Consider the following 6,000-nt stretch of genomic DNA (forward strand, 5'->3'; position numbering starts at 1 on the left):
AATCAGTGGAAGCACTCCACATGTTTTGGGTTCATTTAACAGCTATTCCAAGGTTGTGGGAGGGTTTCCTGGGAGTCTCAAGTTCTAGTTCTGCTTACCTACATAGTTCTGACCCACTGCAAACTCTGACTTGGGTGCAACGATCAGGACAGTCTTAGCCTAGGTACAGAAAAATATCTTTTTCTCTACCTTTTCTTTTGGTTGGCCACCATCTGGCTTAGTCTTCTTCCCTCAAAATTTTTCTCATTATCTCATTTTTCATTATCAAAGTGCTCCTTTTTTGTCAATATATGTGGACTGATGCTAAGCACGTATCAAATATCTCAGATAATTCTTTTTGAGAGGTTGGTGTTCTTTTTTCTGCCCCTGCTGAACTGTGAAATAATGTAAAATGTAGTTGAAGATGCATGCTTCTAGATGAAGAGCTAACAGCAGCCTGTTCTGTGCCAGACAGCCATATATACAACATGTAAATCATTGTGGATATCCCAAGTCCATTAAAAACAGAAAGGCCAGTACTTCTTATTGCCTTATCGTTAACTGTCAATCTCACAACAAGGAAGCAGAAAGGCGCGTTATGGAAACACAGGTTTAAACCAACCACACCATTACTGCTGCAGCAATGGGAGAGGACTTTCAGTAAGGAGTGTCTTACCTCCTTGAAGCATGACTTTACACGAATATTCCAGCTATGATGTAGAACTTGATCTGTCCGGTATTTGAGCAAATACATGTTCCTGCTTATATAAACAGCCCAATTAAATGCAGTGCTTTAATGCTTGCAGAACTGGCAGCGTGTTCTATAACGACAGTTTGCCCAGGAAACAAGGAACTTGGCAGTAAGTCTTTCCTGCCTTGTGCACAGAAGCAATCTCACTGAATTCACCTCTGTGCATAAAGCAAGCAGAATGTGGCATAATCTTCAAGGTGTGCCAAGCTCTTGTTTGCACTGCATGCCCTTGGGTAAGTAGTAGCCTAAAAGCAATACAGAAATTAATAGAAAGAATGTGTAACCACTCATTTAATTTCTGGAACCATAGATCCTCAACATGGTGATTGATTTTCAAATAAAGTAGCTTTGTGGCTCGTATCTTGTGTGTTCTATCTCTACTGACAATGTGGCTGTTAACTAAGTATATCTAGTACAGTTAACGATATATATACATATATATATGTATATGTGGGGTGATAACAGTCCAAAGAGATATAGTCACAGAACCAGCTGCAGACAGCAGCAGCAAAGCCTTCTTCGGACCTCCTAACTTGCATTTGCACGTGACATTTTCGTATGGAGCAACAAAACAATCAAAGAAAGTCAACAAAGGTTCACAGTACTGAATGCTCGCACAGCTGTGCAGCTGTGAACATGCTGCTTCAAAAAGCCAAGTTACAGGCTACATCAAGTGTTTTAACTTCCTTGGTTTGTAATGCTCATATTTATACCTTCACATATGGTACGTTAATGCTTTAACAGATATTACCTGACTTAAGGAATCATTTGAACAAAGTGTTTGATTTTTTGAACACAGTACATTTGACATAATAAAGTATTCTACTTTTCTGCCCATCTGTGTACCAGAACATTCCCAGATAACTGTGGATGAACACAAACAGCTAAACTTCAAATAAGCAACACACAGTTGTTTTATGGTTTTCATCAGTGCTTGTTTATTGTACGTAGTAATGTGTCCTTTCAGGAAAGACGGGAAAACCAGAGATGTGAATGGGGAATTGATCATTCTAATTAAAAACCTGATTCCATATTTTGGAGTTGCTTTCTCAGAACTTAAAATGGCAGGCAGCATTCTGGCAAGTTTCCAGTGGACCTTAAAGAGCCCAGTCTCCTGCCACATGGATGAAACTAGGTGAGAATGGGTCCTGTGAGCCAGGCGGTCCCTGGGGCACTGCTCAGGCAAGAGCATGTCATGGGAGCAGGGAGGGCTGGCTGTGCCCATGCCCAGCCCACAGCTGCTCTTACTGACATTTGGGAGTCTGCCGCGCAGGAATTGGCAGTGCTACACTTTTCAGCATCCTAACCCTGCATAGTCATCCGCAGCCCCCACACTAGTCACAGTTTCAGTATCCCAAATATTGCTGCTGCCATGTTTGCCTCTCCCTTAACCAAACAGGCAGGACTGGATCGTCCCAACGTCATCTAACACCTTGGTCACTAGAGCATGGTAGAGGCAAGGGGGCTGCAGGCTGGTCCCTAGCGATGACCAGCCCTCTGCATGGCAGTTCTTGGTGTCTGAGCTTGAGCAGAGGGCGAGAGGTACTGGGGAAGGCATGGAGATAGCAGGGAGTTGTAAGAGACAGACATCGCCCCAAGAGGTGGATAAGGCAGAAATGCAGAGCGTTTTTGAAAATATCGAAATGCTTCTCAGTGGCTCTCTCCAGACTCCTGGAAATCCACAGTGGTTTTGTAATTCCCTTCAGTGGTATAACAGCTTCCTACTGGGATTTTCTTTGTCAGTTAAGCCAGTTGAGTTCAGCAACCTGAGGATCAGTTAGGGAGAGAGGATTGCGTGATGATACTGACCACAGAAACTCTTCCTTTTTTCTTTCCTCCTTTAGCCGAGGAACTTGGCGTGATCCAGCAGCCCCTGGGTCCATGCAGCCCCCTCTCATTTCACAATCTAGAAGCAGCAGGTAATGCACAAAGCTGGACTGTCTGCAAGCCACATGCAATTCAGGAAGCCCAAATTTGTTCCTGCTGTTGCATTAGGTGTTAGCAAGTGTTGTTTTTATATTGCAAATGCTGTATAACTATGCAGATTATTATGTTTGCATTTTTAAGCCAGCATACAGGCTGAGTACCAGATACAGTCATTTCCCCAAAGATTTCTTCATTATTCCTTCTGATAGGAACAGAACTTCAGGCCAGAAACTATTTAGGGAAGGGGACATGGTGTTTTATTTTTTTTTTTTTTAATTTTCAGGATTTTTGTGCTGGAGGCAAACTGCCAAAGGGGTTGACTGTATTGTACTTTGAATGTCAATACTAATAAATTAAGCAAAAGAAAGTGTGTGTCTCTTAGTCTTTATGCATGTCACAGTTGCAAAACTAATTAAATTAGGTACTTCAAAGGAGGATTATTGTCCTAATCCCAGTTTGGTAGGCCAGGTATGGAGGACAGAGCTCTAGTTATTAAATGGACAAAGAAAGCAACAAGAAACTGTGTGCAAGGTCTCAAAAATGGCAGTCTGTTGAATTTCATTACTCAGTGATATTTGACTGCTTCTTCATAGTCTCCAAATAGATTAGTTTGGTGGTTCAGACCAAACTTCACAAGGTAAAAGCTGCTGTATAATAATGATTACAATTATTTATCAAGTGCTGGGGGTGGAGGCCTTAACATGCAAACAAAAGATTATAAATTAGTTTAAAATATATATAGTTTAAAATATGATGCAGTAAAGGGAGAAATGGAGCTGAGTACAACAAAAACTTGACCTAGCTGCTCAGCCTAGCACCAGAAGTTTTCTTTCAGGACATGTATACATATTTTGTTAACAGAGACAGATAAATGGATGTTCAGGTAGGAAATAGACATGGGAACTAAGGAGAGGTTTCAGTGAAGAAAAAACCCAGAGATGGTCAAAGAGAGAGAGCAAGGGCAGTTGCAGGAAGAGAAAACTGTGATGTGAGGGTAGTAGCCCAGCAGTGTGGAGGGTGAGATGCAGCAGAAGCTGAATTCCTGGAGAACTGGCTCAGTTGACTGGGAGGTGAGAACATCAGCATTGGCTAAATGTAATAAGAAGGTCAACAAGATCAAGTTTATAGCCAAGGAGAACAGTTTTGAGATCTGCTTTGTAGATTAAATGGCAGTGGGGAGCCAAAGGGAAAGGAGTTTCAGTAATGATGGTAGTAGATTGTGGGAATGTATAGTTGCAGCTTGGTTACCAGAACAGCAGAAAGAGAACATGTCTGAATCTTTTATATAAAAACTATTTTATATGTTGTTATTTGCTTGTATTCTGCTTATAGCAATGGGCAAGTGTTTAGGATAAAATCTCTCTGGCCACGCTAGGGTAGAAATACTGCACTGGTTTTGACATAGGACTGTTTTGAATAGAAAACAGGAAATTAATCTCTCACTGAGATCTGTTTCTTATCACTCTTGTCCTACTTTGAAGTTCTTACATCCAAAGTATTTTCCCTGCAAGCACAAAATTGTTTTCATAGTAATTACTCCCCTCCCTTCCTCCCTTCTTGAAATTTGCTGTTGATCCATTTGCATACACTCTCTGAAGAAAATATCTGGAGCAGAGAAGCAAGGCATCCACATCAGGGTCTGGAGGGTCCATCTGTGTGGCAGCACAGAGACACTGGGGAGTATCAGAAAACCTGCCCACGCTGCCTGGTCCAGAGTGAAGGAGAGGTCAGATGCCGCTGAGCTGCCAGGTGTCGGGCTAAGCGGGGGAATGAATGTTGGCTGTGCATCCACAGCGCATTAATGGCCCGCGCATTAATGGCAACTCAAGGCAAAAATGTAGACTATCAGCAGAAAGGACTAGAGCAGGTTATAGTTCCCAAAGGTAGAAGAAGCAGGATTTCTACCCAGAGAGCCACAGTCAGGTTGTGCTCTCTGGGTGACAACACAGCTGCATGCATTTCAGAGAGACAGTCTCTCTTTTGTCTTCTGCATTTGGCTGCAGAACGGGACCGCTGTAAAACTTAGCAGTGGCAGGAGTGCATTTGCACCCACAGCACACGAGCAACATGGCGATGAGCGTGCACTTAATACCATGGCTGTACAGAATAACAAGAGATTGCTCTGTTGTTCACCAGAATACTCTGCACAATGTCAGGGCAAAGAGGCGGGGTGAGGCAGGAGCAGGTCCATGGAAGAAGTGAATATGAGTCATCAGCAGCTATGCACATAGCCATGACACAGAAGAGGACACTTCTTAAACTGGAACAGAATATGCAGCACAAGTAGCCAAAGAAGCAGAGTAGCACTTGCCCACAGCTGGCCACAAGCTGACCCCGTGACAGTGGACTAGGAGAAATAAAATTGTTATGGTAGCATTACAGAGTTTCCTTAGGAGGGAGCATCTCCTCCTTATTAGAGGAATCCAGGGCCCGACCCTCAGTGGGACAGGAGTATGGCCACCTGTTGAAAACCCCTGTTTCTCAGTACACAATCCAGGACTTACTTGTGCACCCAGATGCCGTGTTCTGCACAGCTGATATGGAGATGTATCAACAGAGGCAGTTCTCATCTTTCATCTTCAAATGAATTTTCCCACAAAGAGGAGGCTGCGTGAAATGACGTGTTTTTTTCCACTAGTTTGATGAGAAGATAAAGCCAGCCTCTGACTCTTTACCTGGCCTTCTCCTGACACACCAGTAGACCTAAGACCTGGATGAAAGGTCTGGAGGAGAGGCAAAGGTCTGTGACTTGGGGTAACATTGTGGAGGTCAAGTCCTTTTTCACAGTGTGTGTCTGAGATGGATGTACTGATATTGTTGGGGAAGAAATGTCCTGCTCATACTTCTCCTTAGGCTTCAGTGCTTGAGGTCATGTCCCTATTATTTTTGTCCGTTTTTGTACAAAGAACTGTGCCTTGTCTTATTCTTCTTGTAATGTCCAGTTTTAGGATCCTCCTCACTTACATGAGGAGACTGGTACCTATGTATGTGATTTGCATGTGTGTATATGTGCTCAAAAATACATCTTACACATATAAAGTCTTGGTAACAGCAGTATTTTCATCTTGTCATGTATTAGGCTTCATAAGGTTACTTTCAAGGGGCTTTTTTCCAGTTATGTAGTAATATTTTTAAGGTTTTATATCTGGAATAGCAAATCTGGGAGCTGAAGAGTACGTCTGCAGGGACCCAATGCTGTTCTAATTATTCTGCTTCTCACAGCAGGAATTCTTATTAGAAATCACTCATTAAAATTGATTCAGTGAGATATGGTGCGGTACTACAATTCTCTGGTGAATTGCGTACATCCTTACTGTGCTCAAAATAAATATTTCACATGGAAA

The sequence above is a fragment of the Columba livia genome, chromosome Z, assembly GCF_036013475.1.
Source record: "Columba livia isolate bColLiv1 breed racing homer chromosome Z, bColLiv1.pat.W.v2, whole genome shotgun sequence".
Taxonomy (NCBI): domain Eukaryota; kingdom Metazoa; phylum Chordata; class Aves; order Columbiformes; family Columbidae; genus Columba; species Columba livia.